Raw genomic sequence first — 18,291 nt, 5'->3', positions numbered from 1 at the left:
TCTAGAATAAGTGTCCACTATGACATGCACATAACATTGCTTACCAAATTGAGGAATATGAGTTACATCCATTTGCCATATTTGATTTGGTTTTAATCCACGGGGATTTACCCCTGATGGCAGAGATGGAGTGTAAATAACACACTTAGGACATTGGCTTACAATCTGACGAGCCTGTTCTCTGGTAATACTAAATTTTTTACGTAAGCTAGAAGCATTTTGATGATGCAAGGAATGGGAAGCTAGGGCACAGTCATATGAAGACATCTGTTGACAAAAAGCTACTAATTTATCAATATTATCATTACCTGCAACCAAAGGTCCAGGGAGGCTAGAATGTGCTCGGATATGTCCAATAAAATATGGGTACTTCCTCATTAGCACTGTCTTTTGTAAATTATGAAATAATTCAAATAACTCCTGTGATGAAGTAAACCCAATAACTGAGGTTTCAATATTTTTGGTAACTCTGACTGTATATAAGCTGTCAGAATAGATATTAATAGGCTCATTTGAAAAATAATCTAAGGCCAAAATCAGGGCTTGAAGTTCTGCCCTTTGAGCTGAAGTATAAGAAGTTTGTATTACCTCTGTGTGAACACGGCTGAAGAAACCTGCCTTACCAGAGCTGGAACCATCTGTGAACACCGATAAAGCTCCCTCTATTGGATGGGAAAGTACAATCTTTGGAAAAATAAGTGATGTTAATGATGCAAATTGTACAATCTTATCACGAGGATAATGGCTATCTATCTGGCCAGGGAAATCTGCAAAAGCTATCTGCCATGAACTAGAAGTTTGAAAAAGCCAATTAGTCTGTTGAACAGAAAATGGAATAATTATGATATCAGGCTCAGATCCAATTAATTGTAAAATCCTAGTTCTACCCTTAATCACTAATTGAGCCGTAGAATCATGAAAGGGAATTAATGTCTTTTGAGGGGAGTGAGATAAATAGATCCATTCGATAACTCCTAATCTTTGCCATATGGCTCCTGTTGGGGTATGTTCAGTTGGAAATATTAATAAATATATTATTTCTTTAGGATCTATTCTAGTAAGCTGTGCATTTTTAATTGCAATTTCCACTTTCCTTAAGGCTGCCTTGGCCTCCAAAGTTAGTTGACGTGGAGAGGTTGGAGAAGGATTTCCTTGTAATATCTGAAATAAAGGACTTAACTCAGAAGTAGTTAACTTTAAGGATGGTCTTAGCCAGTTAATATCTCCTAATAGTTTTTGAAAATCATTAAGGGTACGTAACTCCTTAACTCTTATCTGAAGATTTTGAGGACGGATTGTACTCCCTTGAATTATCTGACCTAGATATTGAAAAGGAGATACCTTTTGAATTTTTTGAGGAGCTACACTTAAACCCATAGTTGTAAGTGAGGTCTCTAACTGAGTAAAAATTTCTGAAAGTACTTCTGAATTAGCATGGGCCAATAATATATCATCCATAAAATGAATAATGTATGCATCAGGGAAGCTATTTCTAATGGGATCTATTGCCTGATCAACATATTTTTGACACAGGGTAGGGTTATTACGCATTCCCTGAGGAAGGACTTTCCAGCAGTATCTTTTAACAGGTTCCTTAAAATTAACTGCTGGGACAGTGAAAGCAAATTTTTCACAATCTTCAGGATGTAACCTTATAGAGAAAAAACAGTCTTTTAAATCTATTACCATCAAGCTGTAATCTAAAGGAATGGCTGTGGGGGAGGGAAGTCCTGGCTGTAATGATCCCATAGGCCGAATTGCCTGGTTTATTGCCCTTAAATCCTGTAATAATCTCCAATTTCCTGACTTTTTCTTAATAACAAAAATAGGTGTATTCCAAGGGCTAAGTGTTGGTTCAATATGACCAGCTTGAAGTTGTTCCTCAACTAATCTATGAATTATTTTAAGCTTTTCCCCTGAGATGGGCCACTGAGAAATCCAAATAGGCTCTTCTGTGAGCCACGTAATTTTTTCAGCTGTTTTAAGGATCGGGGAAGTACTCAGTGCCCCTAATAAAAATTTTTTCCTGAAGTATTTACTAATCCTTGCCGTGGAGACTGGCTTGTAAACAGATATTCTTCCTGAAAGTTTTCCCTATCATTTCCAGGAAAATACCTCTGATTAATTTCTTCAACTGACCTTATAGAATTTGGGGTGACTAGTAGCAGTCCCATTTTGGCTAGTATATCTCTTCCCCATAGATTAGCTGGTAAAGACTCTAACACATAAGGCTTAAATATTCCACTGTTCCCATCAGAATCTTCCCAACGGAGATAGTTGGCACTTTGAGCAGGCTGTGAAATTTTTCCTATTCCTTCTAGATTAGCTGAGGCTGTATGTAGAGGCCATGTCCTGGGCCAAAATCGGTTGGACAACACGGAGCTATCAGCCCCTGTGTCAATTATTCCTAGGAAATTTTTATTATTAATTCTAAGTTTTAATAAAGGGCGTTCTTGTCGCACTAACTGGGACCAATATACTCTGTCCGGCGGTTTAGAAACTGAATCTGCCGGCAGGTGCCTTTCTGAGACACAAGGCAATAATATTAATTGAGCAAAAATATCCTTTGGGGTGAGTCTTAGGGCATAATTGGATCTTACAGTAACATATAATTGTCCTTTAAATTCTGAATCTATCACACCAGGTATTACTTCAATAGCTCCCTTTAAATTATTACGCCCCAAAATTAAACCTACAGTATTTTCAGGAAGCGGCCCGAAAATCCCAGTAGGGATTTGTGTTGGTCCCGTTTCAGGATCTAATTCAACTGTCTCTGAAGGTCCTAAGAAAACTGTCTGTGATCCATGTCTCTGCTCCGGTAAAAATCGCGGACTGTCCTGGTCGGCGCCGCTAGTGACGTCACACTGTGTGACGTCTCCCCATATTGTTTCTGGGCCCGGGGAGGGGCCGAACGGAAGTTTTTTGTCCCCTCGCTAGGAGGAAATACTTGTGGCGAGAAGGCGGGCTCATCCGCGTCACCCGAATCAACCACGTGGCGCCGAGTCCTGCAATATCTATTATCGCCAGTAGATGGAGCCCTAAACCTAAATTTGCGTTGGCGACATTCGTAGGCGAAATGACCGGGTTTTCCGCAAACGTAACACTTGCTGCGGGACTTCTGAACTGAATTTTGTGGCCCCAAAGTTTCCTTTAATACTGTTGCTAAGGCTACCGTTTGCAACTGAGTGGAATCTAAGTCAGAACACAAGCGAATATACTCAGAAATTGTTCCTTTCTTACGATGGGGGCGGAGAACATCTTGGCAAATTTTGTTTGCGTTCTCAAAAGCCAATTGTTTAACAATAAATTCGCTAGCTCCTGGGTCTCCGATGGACCTGTTCGCAGCCTGATATAGTCGGGCTACGAAATCTGAATAAGTCTCACTGGCACCTTGTCTGATTTTGGTAAGAACTAAATTGGACTGGTCCTTGGGGACAATTTGCCTCCAGGCACGTTTTGCACAATCAGTTATTTGATTGTACACTACAAAATCATAATTTAACTGTCTTTCTAAATCAGCAAAATCTTCAGTCCCTAAAAACATCGTTACTGGCGTTTCTATGCCCTGTCTTCTGTTTCTTTCTGCCTGTTCATTACAAAAATCAGTCCAGTAAGTTTTCCAAAGTAAGTAATCTCCCCCGCTCAGACAGGATCTGGCTAAAAAAACCCAGTCACTAGGAGGAAGGGGTTGTGAGCAGATATTTTCTATCAGACTCTGAACAAAAGGCGAATTTGGGCCGTACGTTTCACATGCATTTTTTAATTCCTTGATAGTTTTAAATGGAATTACAGCATGAATTCTAACTCTCTGATTTTGCTCATCAGTTTGCTCAAAAACTGGAAAGAGGTGAAAACCAGTAGTATCCTCCCCCATTTCTTGAGCCTTCTTAATACCTTGCTGAACTGGGGTAAGAAAAGTCATCTTTAATTCAGCACACCTGTTAAATTTGGTTCTTCTAGCAGGTATCGGCTGAATTTTAAAGGCTTGGGCAGGTGGTGCTAAATGCAATCTATTAAAATTTCTCTCTAAGTCCTGAGTTTCTATGTCTAATTCTTCTTCCTCAGACTGCGAGCTGCTATCAGACTCTGTAATATCGCCATTTGGAATTTGGGTTTCTAACTCACGTGGCTGAGAAGAAACTTGAGCCCCGCTAGGAGTTTCCTTTGTATTTTTCTCTCCAGGAAGATTGGTTACCACTTCTGGAGGGCTCTCCAAGATTAGAGATGCTTCTTCTTTATCATGCTGTTCTGTATAATCTGTCTGCGGGCTAGCTTGCACATTTCTAACCTTTGTTTTAGCTCCTAGCGCTTTTGTTTTAAAATGGCTCAAAGGAAAGGAAATTAACTTAGCCTCAGGCTGATTTTCCATTTGAATAGACCTAATGGCTCTTTGAATACCTCTCAGAAGCTCTTCTGGTGGCCATGGACTTTGGTCCATGTATTCAAAGAGACAAATTTCTAGGGCCGTCCAAGTTTTCTGTATATTCTCTATGCCTCCAGGTATTTCAGTAGAAAGACAAACTCTCTGTAACTTTCTTCCTAATTTCTCCCAAGTAAGTAAATTTGGAGACTCTTGGTCACAAAACCAAGGACAATATTCACCTACAATCTTTAAGAATTGCAATAATTGAGTTTTCTTTATCTGTTTTCCTTTCTGATTAATTATACTGTCTAAAATAGTTAGATACATTTCCTTATCCGAAGAAGTAGAATTTCCCATTTTAAGTAAATTAACGTCTCTTTCCTTCAATAGTTCCTGGTACTTTTGTGACTCAAATGTCACTTTTTCCTTTCTCTTATTTCTTATTTTCTTTATCCTCTTTATTACTTTTGTGACCCAAATGTCACCTCTTCCTTATTTTTCTCTTTATTTCTTTATTTCTATTTCCTTATCTTCCTTTCTCTTTATTTCTTTCCCTTAATCTTTTTAGCGCGCGCTCCCACTCAATCTAACTAATTCAGAATGCCCCCCTCTTGGGCGCCAATTCTACCACGCGGCCTGCGCAGTGGTTTCATTAATGAGGTTCTGGCATTCAGTTAGTTAGAAGAGATCAAAATAAAACACACAGACAGTACCTTATTTTAATGCTAGGTCCGAGACGGCTCGGTCTCCCTGTTTCCCTGCCTCCAGCCGCTCAGCAGGGCAGCGAGGATTACTCTGGGCTAGCAGGAGAGAGAGAGAGCGAACACGCCGGGGATCAGCCTTTTATTTGGGGGAAACAAGAGATTCAGGGGAGAATTCCATCCAATGAAGGTTGAGGGGGGGCTGCACTCCAAGGTCAGGGTCAGTGATTGGGTCTCCAGGGTCAGTGGTTACGCACACCCCCACACGGATGGGCTCTCTCATCAGGAAAGGGTCGGGATAACTCCGACACAGCCAGAGTGCCTCAGGCCCTTAACGGGAGTCACCCAATCACGTGTCAGAATGGCTCCCCACACAGAACCTTGCTGTTTACTGTCACACAGGCCGATTTGGACACCTCCTCCTCATCTCTGGCATAGGTGCTTGGCTACGCCACAGACATTCCCTCTGGAGGAGTCCCTAGAAACATTGGTAGAAACTCACACTGTGAAGGTTTACTGTCACACGCTCTGGTTCTTCCAGAGCACAAGGTGATTCTCAGGTTTTTCAGAGCCCAGCTTCCAATGTCCAGTGAGAGCAGGCCACAGTGTATAGGAGCGTCTAAATCCACCTTAGAAAACCAGCAGCCAGCGGGGTGCATGGGGACGGCACTCATCTGTAATCCTGGCCACCCAGTGGCTGAGGTAGCAGGACCTCAAGTTTGAGGCCAGTCTTGGCAATTTAGCTAGACACTGTCTCAAACTAAAAAGGGCTGGGGATGCAGCTCAGCCACAGAGCACTTGCCTAGCATGAGTGAGGCCCTCTACTGCAAAACAAAACAAAATGGTGGTGGTGGGGGCCTGGGGCTGGGACTCAGGGGCAGAGCGCTTGCCTAGCACATGTGAGACCCTGGGTTCGATTCTCAACACCACATAAAAATAAAGGTGTGTCCATCGACAACTAAAAAAAAAGTGGGGGTGGGGGGCGGATAGAGCCATTTAGAGCAGTGTTTTTTCCATTTGTCTGATCATAAGAATTGTGGAGGGGGTTGTCAAAAATCAATCGGTTCTGGCCAGGTGTTATGATGCTCACCTGTGACCCCAGCAACTCTGGAGGCTGAGGCAGGAAAAGCACAAGTTCTAGGTCAGCCTCAAAACTTAGCACTGCTCCAAGCTCAACTACCCCCAACCCCTGCCCTCCACCCAGGACCCCCAGCACGTTTGTTTGTCATAAGTTATTTCCACCCACACTAGCCAGAGCTGGTTAAGAACTCTAACCTAGAGAGGAAACCATAGCATCAGTGGGGTCACACCAAATGGCTGCCAAGAAGCCACAGGGAGAGCCCCAGTATGGGTGCCTTCAGGAAGGAGGGATCAAGAAGACCCAGAGTCATGGCCATAGCTTTACTCTTAGACCCTTGGAATTTTAAAAATGACAATAATATTGTTGATAATAATAAGCTAGGTGCAGTGGTGCACGCCTGTAATCCCGGCGGCCCAGAAGGCTGAGACACGACAGTTTAAGGCCGGCCTTAGTAATTTAGCAAAGTCCTAAGTGCCTTAGTAAGACTTTGCCTCAAAATAAAAATGGCTGGGGATGCGGCTCAGTGGTTAAGTGTCCCTGGGTTCAATCCCCAGTTCAGAAATAATAATAATTATATATGTTTATATATAAAATATGGGGGTAAATAAAAAAGAAGGGAGAAAGGTGACCAGGATTTCTGATATGAGGAAGCAAGGGGGCCACTGTGCCAGGGGAAGCCGGCCCTGGAGAGAGATGCTGGACTGAGGTGGGTCTTATAGCCAGGTTCTGCTCCATCAGGGAAACTTAGGGAAGGAGGAACCCTGCAGGGCGCTGGCAGGGCCAGGACTGTCCTCCTGGGGTGGGAAGGGGAGGCACGGGGTTTCCATCTGGTGGAAGGAGGCACCTCTGAACCTGAGCTTGAGCCTTGTGGCTGGCACCAGGAGAGGCCTGGCCAGGGTTGGGTGGGCAACAGGGAGAGGAGGGTGAGGGTGGGGAGAAGGCAGAGGGCAAGGGGCGCTGAGTGCTGGGGTGGCCAAGTCCGGGGCCAGCGCGCCCCTGGTGGAAGCCCACTGAGCTCTGTGTGCTTGGGTTCAAGTCGCCATCAGGGACAACCTAGAAGGGAGCCGTGTGCACCATGGAGAGAGGATGGCCGAGATGACCTGCTGGCAGAGGGCCCTCTCTCCACCCCAGCGCCCTCCCGAGGTGGCTTTCAGTGGCAGCAGTGAGTCAGCTTGCCCTGGTGACACCCATGATGGGGGGAGGAGGGCTGCTAGATGGGGTCTCTGCCCCGCCCCCCGTGCATGATCCTCTACTGCTGCCGCGTCAGAGGCTTGTATCAGACCCTCCCTCCTCTCCCCTGAAAGTGGACGGAAGGCCATGTTTTTCCTAAGCGTGGGTTCCTGGCTTTGGTCAGGGCTGGGGTGAGAGGTGATGTGGGCTTTTCTGGCCTCTAGAGCAAGGTGCAGGAGCAGCTGGCACCACCCTGCTCCCTCTGACCCACTGGCCTGCCCTGTTTGGTTCTAGAACCTTTGTTCCCAGCAGGTGTGGCAGTATCCCTTGTGGCTCCTTGAATGAGGATCACATGCTTCTTGTCTTTTGTGTTTTTGAGAAGGGCCTTGCCATGTGGTCCAAGAGGGCCTGGGACTCTCAACTCTCCTGCCTCAGGCTCCCGGAGGCCCCCAGCCTCCCTCCTGTCCATCAGGCCCCACCTGCTTCTGCAGCCTCTGCCTCCATGTTTCCCGGGACTCAGGCACACCCGCCTTCTCTCTGGACCCATGGGCCTGGGGTGGCCATTTTGCATCCTTGGACTTGAGGAAATTTCAGTTGGCAGAAAGAAAGGGCTCTGTTCAGTTCTCAGAGAGCAGACCACAGGCGGCACTCTTGATATACAACGGAACACCATCAAGCGAAAAAAAAGAAGAAAGACTCTTCATAAGTAAGTTGCACTTCAAAACATTTCACACACAGAGACCCCCGTCCCCCAAAGGCAATGCCTGTGCCCTGAGGACCATCCCTTCCTCTCCCTCCGGCAGCCCAGCCCTCTGCCCTCCAGGGCGGCTCCTCCTTCCAGGCATCCCCATAGCTTCCTGAGCTAACCTTTAGCTTGTTCCCTTTGGCCACTCTCATATTCTGCCCAGCAGGAGGCAGAGGCCCGTTCTGGAAGCCTGGCTGTGCTGGGGGAGATGGAATGTCACGTGGCCTCTGTGGGCCTGCCCTGCCCATTCCCCCTCTGCCTGCAGGCCACAGCTGAGGGGCCCTTCATCGGTGTGGTCCCAGACCACGGCAGACCCCCATGGCTCCAACAGAAACCTCCATGCTTGCTCCAGAGCCAGCCTGTGGGGGCCCTTCTCCAGGATAAGTGGGCGGTCACCCTGCCTGTCAGGTTCACTACTAGATCACACCCTGGGAGTCACTCTGCACCATGTTCAGCCAGAGGAGCAAGAAGTTTTGCTCCATTTGTGTACAATGTGTCAAAATGCCCTGTCTTGTTCCTTTCTTGCCCATATCACCAGTCCCAGGCCTGGCACAGGCCCTGAGGCCTGTTCTGTTTATCTGCTGAGCACATTCCCTCTCAGGTGCAGGCACATCCTTATCTGACCACCCCACCCTCTGGGTCCTCTCTGTCTACCTGCCAGAGGGGACTGTTCTCCCCTGACCTTCCCAAACACCCTTCTGCTCTCCCCCTGATGCTGAAAGCTCCGTCCTTGTCCCTGATGCCAGTCCAGTACCCAGGACACGGTTTTGAGAAAAAGGAAAAAGGTTTGTTGTTTTGCTAGCAAAGGAGACACAGGGCACTCCTGTCTTAGAGGCTGTGATCCATCAGCAGGAACTGGGGCTGTTAAAGAGGTGACACAAAGGCTGCATTCCCCATGCTCTCTGTTGGAGTTAATTTGGGAGATGGTCGTTTCTGAGACATTCTGGTGCCATCTCCAAAGTCTGGATGACTTCTTTCCTATGGTAGGTGTGTGCTCAGGGACAGATACCTCTGCCTAGGATGGGCCAAAAAGGTGATCCTGTCTCCCCTGAGATTAGGGAGGGAGAGAGTTTAGGGAGGAACAGAGAGAGAAAGAAACAGTGTCCATTTTAAAAACCAGTTGCAGTGGCAGAGCAGCAGGGCCACATTCAAAGCCTGAAGTGGACACTGCTACTCCCCCAGGGTTCTCCCTGTGCACAGCAGCCTCCTCCTCCTGCTGGGAGCTGCCTTCCAGATCTCCTGCCCTGCCCTGCCTGTCCTTGCTTCTTTTTCCCTAGACTGGCAAGGGGAGGGGGCTAGGCAAACTGGCTGAACTTCCCCCTTCCCTTAGGAGGGGCTGGACACAGGCTCAGGATGTATCTCCATCCCTACATCCTTCCTTTACCAGCGGAAGAGCTGACGGAAGAGGAGATGCACTCCAGGCGTTGGATCAAAGCCATTAAATTACGATGGGCGCGGTGGCCAAGCCTGTAATCCCAGTGGCTCAGGAGGCTGAGACAGGAGGATCACGAGTTCAGTCAGCCTTAGCAATGGCAAGGCACTAAGCAACTCAGTCTCTAAATAAAATACAAAATAGGGCTGGGGATGTGGCTCAGTGGCTGAGTGCCTCTGCGTTCAGTCCCCAGTGCAAAAAAAAAAAAAAAAAAAAAAGCCATTAAATTATGAACACAGGGCCAAAGCCACAGTCCCCTCACCCTGTCCCACGTCACTACAGAATTAAGCAGGTGTTCCATGGGAAAGGGCGACCCCTGGTGGTAAGGAGACGAATGGTGGCCTGTTCCCTCAGTCCCAGGACCTCGAGGATGACAGAGGAAACTGCGTGACCGATGGGACCAGACCTTATTATCAGAGAAAGTAAGTAGGGAAAAGCCCCTGAGGGGAAAGAACCCAGGTTTTGCTGCTTTTCGCCCTTCTCCACGTTCTCTGATGACCTAATAGCACTGCTCTGTGACGTCAACTGCAGTCTGCCGGGCAGATCAGGAGGAAGCAGGAACAGGCTGTCAGTGGCTTCTGAGCTATTGCAAGCCACACAGGAGTTTATGATTCAGGAGTTTGGGGCTAAGCCGAATAAGGAAGCTCTCATTCCAATATGATTCCAGGCTTGTCACGTCCTGCAGGCCAGCTGTGCACCCTCAGCGCCTGCAATCAGGGTCTCCCTGTGGCCACAGAGCTTCACAGTGCTGAGGGCTGAGTGCCAGCCAGGGACAAGGGCCTGTGCTGACTCAAGACTGGAGGAAGCCGGTGCAGGGGTGCATGCCTGCGGTCCAGCTGCTCGGGAGGCTGAGGCAGGAGGAAGACGCGAGGAATGAGCACCTCTAAATCACACGAAAACCCTTCCCTGGTCAAATGCCTTTTAGACACTTGTATGTGTGCACGCACGCACATCTACAGGGCCGGGGAGTGAACCTAAGGCTTCCTGCATGCTGGACCAGTGCTCAACCACTCAGCCACCCCAGGCCTGATGTTGACTTTTCTAAATGAGAGGTGGTTTTTTTGTATTTTTCTTTTTGTACCAGGGATTGGACCCAGAAGCACTCAACTACTAAGTCTCATCCCCAGCCCTTTTTATTTTTTGTTTTGAGACAGGGGCTCATTAAGTTGCTGAGGCTGGCTTTGAACTTGGATCTTCCTGCCTCAGCCTCCTGGGATTACAGGGGTGTACCAACGTGCCTGGCACAATCTAAAAAATTTCTTCACCTCACTGTGTTTTACTTGAAAACTGCATTTGATTTAAGTTGGGACATTTTTAGAAAAATTTTGTAACAATGCTTGAAGAAAATAATAGCCCTGCCAAGTGGCCCCACCTGTGATCCCAGCAGCTTGGGAGGCTAAGGCAGGAGGATCCGGAATTTAAGCCAGCCTCAGAAAAAGCAAGGCACTAAGCAACTCAGTGAGAACCTGTTTCTGAATAAAATACAAAATAGGACAGGGGTGTGGCTCAGTGGTTTAGTGCCCCTGAGTTCAATCCCTGGTACCAAAAAGCAAACAAACAACAAAACCCCCCACAAAAACCACGACAAAAAAAAGTTGAGGAGAATAAATAAAATTTCTGCTTAATTCATTTTCTATGCCAAAAAATATTTTTTCTCATAGTGAGAGAATGGACTCTTTTTAAATAAATATTTTTTAGTTGTAGTTGACACAAAATACCTTTATTTTATTTATTTATTTGTGGTGCAGAGGATCAAACCTAGCGCCTTCTGTGTGCTAGGTGAGCGCTCTACTGTTGAGCCACAACCCTAGCCCTCCCCACCCCCAGAATGAACTTTTTTAAAAAATTTGTTCTAATTAGTTATACATGACAGCAGAATGCATTTGGACACATTGTACACAAACTTCCTCTGCCTGTACATGGTGCAGTCACTCCAATAGGGCAATCAGACATGTAAATATGGTAATGTCTCTTTCTACTGTCCTTTCTATCCTCACAGCCCCACCCCTCCCCTCACTCCCCTTGACACAACTAAACTTCCTTCATTCTTCCCTATCCCCTGCTCCCGTTATGGATTAGCATTCAGCTTTTGGTTTGGGGATTTCACTTAGCATGATATTCTCTAGTTCCATCCATTTACCTGCAAATGCCATAATTTCATTCTTCCTTAAGGCTGAGTAATACTCCATTCAGCATATGTACCACATTTTCTTTATCCATTCACCTGTTGAAAGGCAGCTAGGTCGATCCCACAGTTTAGCTATTGTGAACTGAGCTGCTAAAATATTGATGCAGCTGTGTCACTATAGTATGCTGATGTTAAGTCCTTTGGGTATAAATCAAGGAGTGGGTCAAACGGTGGTTCCATTTGAGTTTTCTTATGTATGAGAAAACTCAGTAAGGGACTGAGTCAGTGCTGCCCTCAAGTTTCTAGGTACCCATCTGTGGTTTTTAGGGGCAGAAGGCTACTTATGAAAGGATGGTTTTTCAGCTGGGTATGGTGGCACATGCCTGTAATCCCAGGGATTGGAGGACGGTGAGGCAGAAGGGTTGTAAGGCCAAAGGATTGTAAATTCGAGGCCAGGTCAGCCTCAGAAATTTAGCAAGATACTTTCTCAAATACAAAAGGCTGTGGGTGTAGCTCAGGGATAAAGCGTCCCTGGAATCAATCCCCGCACTCTGGTTAAAACAAAAACAAAAACCAGAAAGATTCAGAAAAATGTCTTCTAGAACCTTCCAAGTAGAAATGGGCATGCTTACTGACCACTTGTCCAGTCAGTATGAACGCTTTCCCTTCTACCAAGAGAATCTGGACAATCTATCTGCTTTGAACCCGTCTGGAGCAGTTTGCGATTGTTCCTAGAGTAAATGGAGTATTTCTAGGGAGTAACAGGTCTCCCCTTAACTACCTACATAGGACTGACCGCTTGCTGGCATTTCAGGGCCACGGTTAACCTTCATGAGCTTTGACCATGAGGCAGGTAGCAGTTATGTGCCCAGATCAGGAAGTGTAAAAGCTGAAAATGGGTTGGAGACAGAAATCGAACGTGTTCCTAGCCACTACGGTGTCACTGCTCCTGATACAGGTGTAACCTGAGCCCCACCTGGGAGCCAGAAATCAGATAAGAGGCCTCCGGAGGGTGCAGGGAGTGGGGCCTCAGCACAGCTCTCCCCACCGAGCAGGCTGATTTGCACATTTGCACGGAAGGGTTTGGGTAAGTCCCTTCTTTGGCCCTTGGGCCACCCAGGAAATTAGGGCGAGGTAGTGGCAAAGACCCTGAGTCCTGAGCAGGGAACTAGGAGAGGATGCTCAGCGGGAGTGCCCGGTTACCACCTGCAGTGGTGGCCCTCGACCCTCACCTGCTCTGCCACGTGAGGCCGGTGCCCCGGGAAGGTCAGCAGCCCGGGACCCGCACCGGGACACAGGGACCCGCCCACCCGCACCGCCGCCTTGGGCAGACATGTGGGCGCACCGGCTGGGCCGTTCCAGGGCAACAGGGCACTCCTGCCCTAGGAGGGCCGGGGCGGGGGTCTCCTTCCCTAGGATTGGTGGGCGTTCCTTCCTCTCCCCCTAAGCAAAAGGGCTCTCCTCCCCCGGGGCGGGGTTGGCCCCGCAGTCGCGCAGCGTGCAGGGTCGGGAAGCCGCGCCCTCTAATTTGCCGGACCCTCCCCTTCACCGCGGGGCAGCACCCGCGATCCGGGCCACCACTCCTGACCGCGCCCCCACTGCACCGCGCCAAGGCCCGCCCCACGGCCGCTGGGAGGGACAGCCGGAGGGGCGGAGACAGGACGGCCGGCGCGTGCGTGCGTGCGAGCGTGCTGCGGCCGAGGCCACGCCCCGCTGGGGTGCGTAACTCGCTGGACGGGATCAGAGCGCCCGGTGCGTGCGTGTGTGCGTCCCTGCGTCCGTGCGTGCGTGCGGCCGTTTTGAGCCCTGCGTCAGAGTCTGGTGCTGGTGACTGCGTCCCGGCCCTGTGGGCCTGGCGCGGCAGGAGGCTGCGGCCGCCTCTCCGAGGATTTCAGTTCACGGCCCGCCAGATGATCCGGCTGTGGACGCTCGGCCAGGTTGAGATCCTCCCTGTCCCGACTGTCGGCCCCGCGACGTACTTGCTTCCAGAAGGGCACCCCGTGGCACCGAGAGGGGCGCGTCCCTGCCACGTCCCCCCTCGAGTGGGGACGTGGGCTGGGAGGCCCAGGCCTGCCTGGCATGAAGGCCCAGCCCTGCCTGGCATGGAGGCCCAGGCCGGGCAGCAGGGCGTGGCGGCACCCGCCTGTCGTGCCAGAGACACAGGAGGCTGATGCAGGAGGATCGCGTAGGCCAGCCTGCGCAACTCAGTGAGACCCTGTCTCAAAATACAAAATAAAAGGGGCCCGGGCTGTAGTGTAGAGGCCTCCTGGGTGTTATGGGGAGCTGCGTCAAGAAACTGCTCAAAGTCCGAATTCAAATCAAAGAGAGCTTTATTCACCTGGTGGGGGACTGCCACCCACCCTAGAGACTGAAGCTGTGTGGGAGAACAGCCTTTTCCTGGCCTATGTCTTGGGAATTTAAGGACGAAAAACCACAGCTTGGGGACTTTGCTTAGCGTCATGCAAGCAAGCCAGTCATAGACGCTAAGACAGCAATTAGCGCAAGGCAGTGGCATCTTGGGTCCGAGCAGGTGTTAGACACCATATGCTGAGCTCCAGCAGGTGGTTAGTGGGGGCGAGACTCTGGTTCAAAGTTGGTCACCAAGACCACCATATCCTGAATTGAGTACATTTTGTGGGTTACAAAGTTCAAAGAACAATATATTATAAGAAATCTGCTTTCGTTTTAGTTTCTCAGAAACGGCTCTTGTAACAGTTTTTGTTTTTCTTAACAGAAGACAGCAAAATGGAGTCTTAGACCAATCTGTGACAGTTCTTGCTTTATCATTGTCTTATCTCACTTATCAAAATCTTACATATCAATAATCTATTTTTTTACTACTCTATAACCTATAACTTACACTCTTACTGATTGTATTTATAGGTTCACAAAACAACACTGGGTTCTGCCCCATACTGCAGGGAAAAAGAGCTCAGGCCCTCAGAGGACTGGCTGAGTGCCCTAGGCTGGTCACTGGGTGGCCGATGGAGACTTCAACTCTACCAAGGGGAACACGAAGGAAGTCTGTGTTCACCAACAAAATATATGGGCAACTCTGGCCCGTACTTTGCTTTGAGAATCAAAGGATGGAGGTGTGTGTGTGTGTGTGTGTGAATTAAGTAAACTAAATCCCAAGGTGTGTGTGTGGGGGGGCGGGTATCAGAATCTGGCTCTGGACCTTAACGAGTCTCACTTCAAAAGAGAAAACAAGGAAAGCCACCTGAAATCCCAGGTATTTGTGAGGCCGAGGCAGGAGAATCACAAGTTCAATGCCCACCTGGGCAATTTAGCAAGATCTTGTCTCATAAAGCTGGGGGTGGGGGCTGGGGCTCAGTGGCAAAGTGCTTGCCTGCATGTGTGAGGCCCTGGGTTCGATCCTCAGCACCACATAAAAATAAATAAAATAAAGGTACATCTAAAAGAATAATAATAAAAGAGCTGGGGTGTGGTTTAGTGGTAAAGGGCCCCTGCATTCATTTGTCAGCACCAAATAAAAAAGAAACAGGTCAAGAATTGGATGCTTTTTCTCCACATATGGTAGCTAGAGAGGAAAAAGGGAAGAAAAGTCTCACAAAAATCAAAGGGAAAGAGTTGAGGGGAGGGAAGAGGGGAAAGACAGGAAAATCCTGGGGGATGATGTTGACCAAATAATATTGCTATATTGTGTGCATGTATGAATATGTAACAGATGGTCCCACTATTATGTCCACCATGCGGCCAGCACAATGGTTTCATTAATGAGGTTCTTGGCATAAAAGCTAGCAGAGATCGAAATAAAACACACAGACTCAGTTACCTTTTTCTATGACCAGGTCCGACACGGCTCCTCCCTCTGGCTCCCACCTCGAACCACCAAGTAGGGCAGCGAGGATTACTCAGGGCTAGCAGGAGAGAGAGAGCGAGCACGCCAGGGAGTAGCTTTTTATTGGGGAACAAGAAATTCAGGGGAGAATTCCATCCAATGAAGGTTGAGGGGGGGCCGCACTCCAAAGTCAGGGTCAGTGATTGGGCCCCCGGGGTCAGTGGTCAGTCACACCCCCACACGGACGGGTTCTCTCATCAGGAGAGGGCCGGGAAAGTTCCGACACAGCCAGAACCCCTCAGACCCAAACCGGGAGTCGCCCAGTCACGTGTGAGAATGGCTCCCCACAATTATGTATAATTATAATGCTCCAAAAAGCTTGTAGAAAAGAAAAAGAGCCAGACAAGGGACGCACACCTGTAATTCAAAGGACTGGGAAGGCCGAGGCAGGAGGATTGCAAGTTCAAAGTCAGTCTCAGCACCTTAGCGAGAGCCTAAGCAACTTACCAAGACCCTGTCTCAAAATAAAAAATTAAGAAAGAGCTGGAGGTATTGCTCAATGGTTAGGGTCCCTGGGTTTAATCCTAGTACCAAGAAAGACAGAGTGAGCCTTGGGTTCCCCCTCAGCACTAGACACACACACACACACACACACACACACACACACACACACATGATAAACAGATCTTTCTGAATCTTAGGTCTTATTTACACACTATGTCCACCTCTCCTCAGGGAATGAGAGATGATCTAGAAAAATGGGTTTGCAGGTCAAGTTCACAGGCTAGAAGCACCCTGAGAAGTGTGGGCAATTCTGAGGCTGGCTGGGATTATGACGAATTGTAGCAGGTTCAAATCAGCCCTGGGTGAGGAACGGTGGCGTGAGCTGCACCTCTGGACAGAGTCAGGAGCATTTTATGGACCGGAACCTAAGACCCGAAGCGGGTGGCCCGGTCAATAGTGGAAGACAGCACAGGACCTTGCTAGGGAGACTCCTTTGCAGTTTCAGGAGTTCTTAGCCTGTGTACCCGGACACAGTAGTAGGAAGCTGGCCGTTTGGGGGCAGTCAAAACCCAGGCTCTTCTGTTTTTTTTCTCAACCAAATGTTTGTCTTAGAAATAGTTTATTAATACCAATGGCAACAGTCCCTGTCCACAAGGGGCTTCAGGCTTTTCTAAGGGCCTCCCACCGGCTGCCAGGCTGTAGCCTCCCAGTCTCCATTGCAGAGGGCTGGGGTTTCTGTCCCTGGGGCCTTGAAAGGCTGAAAGCTGCAGCAGTCCTGGGATGTGGGAGTTTTGCTCTCTAATCTGTTAAGATATTCGGTAGAGATTTTGGGGAGTCTGTCACCTACTGAGTGCCATTCATGCGGCACATGGCAAAACAGTGAGGAGGGAACCTTCTGGGTGGTGGAAGTGTTTCATACTTGGCAGGGACGTGGGCCAGGTGGCTGTTGCATCTGTCAGAATCATGAGTTATTTGCCATCAGTTCACTTCACTGTGAAGCTGGCCTACATGGATGCTCCAGCCCGGCTGTGCAGAGCCAGGCCAAGGGCAATAGGGTGCTGGGTACACCAGCACACACTTGCTGGTGGGGTGTGGCTGGAAGGACTCCCCCTCAGACTTGATGGCCCAGTGGCCTTGATGCCCAGAGCAACTGAGGGCACTGTGGAGGATTTCAGCTGTGTCTGCAGGTAGCAGAGGTGGGTGAAGAGGATGGGCTGGCACTTCTGGAGTGGGGCTGCTTGGTACTCATGCCGAGGAGGAGCCAGGTGCCGTGGTTTCACACCCACCAGCAGGCCGTGGAGAAACTATTCTGGGTGGCACCACGAAGTGGCTGCTCAAGAAGTGGACAGGTCTCTGCACTGCATGAGGAGCCCTGAAGGAGCCGGAGGTCACATTCTGGAGCCGGGGTGGGAGCGAGGACCTCTGCTGCCTTGCATGCTGCAAGAGCGTGGCTGCTGGAGCAGAGCCTGGCCAGCGGCTCTCCCCCAGGTGTTGCTGCGAAGACCAGCCCAGGTCAGAAACCAGCATCACCCCAGAGGAGTGGACTGAACCTCCTTCAAACTTCCTTTGTTAAGCCTGAGCAGTGCCGGCAGAGGCAGAGGCTCAAGAAGATCCCATCTGATGCACCAAGTTCAAGGAACAGTAGCTGTTGGTAGCCTGAAAGGCCAAGGACCTAGGGACAGACTGGGAAGGCACACTGTAACCCCCTGCAGAGCTGTATACAGCGTGGTTGTCCTGAGCTGCCCCAGCCCCAGACTTGCCCTAAGGTATGGTCCTGAGCGGCCAGCTGGAGGTGGGGTCACTGAGCAGCGCCCTCTGGGGCTTGGGGTTGGAGGTTGTGGTGGCTATCCACCACCCTGGGCCTCGGGGGTGTGCCTGCTCTGTGATCCACAGGGAAGAAGGGCGGTGTGCCATGTGGGGCTGTGGCGAGGAGGTGCTTCCTTCACTCCATTTGGGACAAACTTGTGCAGTCTTGCAAGGGGCACTGAAGGAAGGAAAACTGATCCTTGACCCCAGCTTTGCAGCCTTGTACCAGAGGTGGCTGGCAGGCATGTCGAGCTCCCAGGCACATGACCTACCTCCTCTATGTGTGACAGGTCTCACTGTGTGCCCAGGCTAGCCACTCAGGCTCAAGTGGTCCCCACACCTCAGCCACTGAGCAGCTGGGGCTCAGGGGCTCGCCCTCTGCAGCAACTGACTCCCTCCTTCCAAGTTCTAGGCCAGCCTGGTCAGCTTAGCAAGACCGTGTCTCAAAATAAAATTTAAAAAGGGTGGGGGTGTAGCTCAATAGTAGAGCTCTTGCTCAGCACGTGCAAGGCCGCAGGTCCCAAACCTAATACTGCAAAAATAATTTAAAAAGGAAAAG

This window comes from Spermophilus citellus, assembly GCF_964194105.1.
Source record: "Spermophilus citellus genome assembly, chromosome: 13".
Taxonomy (NCBI): domain Eukaryota; kingdom Metazoa; phylum Chordata; class Mammalia; order Rodentia; family Sciuridae; genus Spermophilus; species Spermophilus citellus.
The sequence above is the reverse complement of the archived record's forward strand: the minus strand, read 5'-3'. Positions refer to the sequence as shown.